Below are 1,838 nucleotides of genomic sequence, written 5' to 3' on the forward strand. Positions count from 1 at the left end.
TCGCTGGCTGCCACCCCATCCTGGCAGGTACACTATGAATCCAAAGTTTCCATCTTTATCTCCCCCACTCACTTCACCCTGCCTGGCACCCACAGCAGGCTAAGGGAACTGACAGCCAGCACTGAAATATTCAAGTGGGATATATAACCAATACAGGCTTCACTAGTCCACTTTGAGTTCAAAACTACTCTGATTACAGACTAATATAACTACACACAAAATGCCCTTGCAAGCCAATGAGAATTTGCAGAAATTGACAAATTGGCCCAACCACACCTATTGAGGTTACCTATTATAACCAGGCACTAAGAGTTTCCAAGGTACTCTTCTCTTTTAATTACCCTAGACACTCACTCAGATAGGAAGAAACCCTGATATCTATACAAATATTTTCAAGACATAAAGATAATACTCTTTGCAAACATCAGTGTACCATGCATAGACAAGTTTGGACTTTACTTCAGCCAGGGTTCAGGAAAAGCAAGCACCTAAAGCCACCCACCCAACATGCAACATGGATGGGGCCATCAGGAAACCTAGCCATCCACCACTAGATTACCTTGAAACAGTTAAGATGCCCGCATGCCATAAGTTAGTGACACTTCAGGAAAACTGCAGGTCCCAGAGCAGGAACTAAGGGGGAACTAATGTTCAAGAGAGTTTATAATCTACACACTTACTGAACCATTGATGTATCCAGCCACCAGCCTTCCAAAAGGTCCAAGATGATGGCCTTAACACCCAAAGGAGGTCACCCCCACTCAGGGCTTGACAGAGCTCCTGGTACAGGTAGCTCCAAGTCCTAGAATGTTGTGAAGGAGGAGAGGAAGAGAGAAAGACACTTTGCTGAAGAGCCCAGACAAAGTGTTTAGTCCCTCTGATATCCAACAGACCACATGCCAAAAGTATGCAACCAAGTCGAGTCACCCTGAGACAAAGATGTTACTCTCGAAGCACCAGAGGCAGCAATGGTTGCTTTTACTTTTTCAGACAGAAGTAGACACTGTTGTGTCTTTTTAAACAGTGTTTGAACAGGCTCCCTTCATTTCATTGATAAAATGGAGAGAAATGTTAAAAGAAGAGGGAGCTGGTCCTAACACTGCCTTGAAAACACACTCTCCCACCACTGCTACCTAAATGAGTCTTTTCCAGAGCCAGGCAGCAAGTCTGCACGCTGGCCTCAGTGGTGAGTTCCTTTCATTTACACATCCAAATGAACAGTTAAGATAAATCAATGCATCTAATTGCCAGACTATTAAATCCTACATCAGGGGAAGAATTCCACAGCCACCAGCTGAAGAGTTGGCTACTGACATAGCAATTATTACAACTTTGTATTAGATTGAACCATATCCCAAGCCTTCCGACTCCAGCCATATCCCCAGCCTTCCGACTCCAAGATGCCTAGCTCCAGTTTCCTCCTTGCATGGTTCCCCCTCCTCCTCCTCTGTGAACATGCTGTAGCAGGCCACAACATTTGCCAGGGCTGGCGAGTTCTGTGGAATTACTTTATGACTGTTAAGTCACCAGGATTTTTCACCTTTCATTATTAATGCACACTTGGCACCTTATGGTTAAATGTTAGCAGGATTCTCCTGCCAGAGGCACATAGTTATCTTATTTTATTGCTTATTAAGTTTTTGCAAGGAAACAGGTGTAAGAATCTAAACAGCAATTATTAGACATAAAGAATGTTTTCTAGAATGAAATAGGCCCTTCCAAAGCTAAGAATAGGTAACTTAATTGGGGGGGATTAATATTAGGATTAAATATCAGTTACCCCAATCCACATAGAAAGCTATGGAATGTACAAAGGATTTGTTTTGCCCTTCCTGCAA

This window comes from Marmota flaviventris, unplaced genomic scaffold (genome assembly GCF_047511675.1).
Source record: "Marmota flaviventris isolate mMarFla1 unplaced genomic scaffold, mMarFla1.hap1 Scaffold_66, whole genome shotgun sequence".
NCBI lineage: Eukaryota > Metazoa > Chordata > Mammalia > Rodentia > Sciuridae > Marmota > Marmota flaviventris.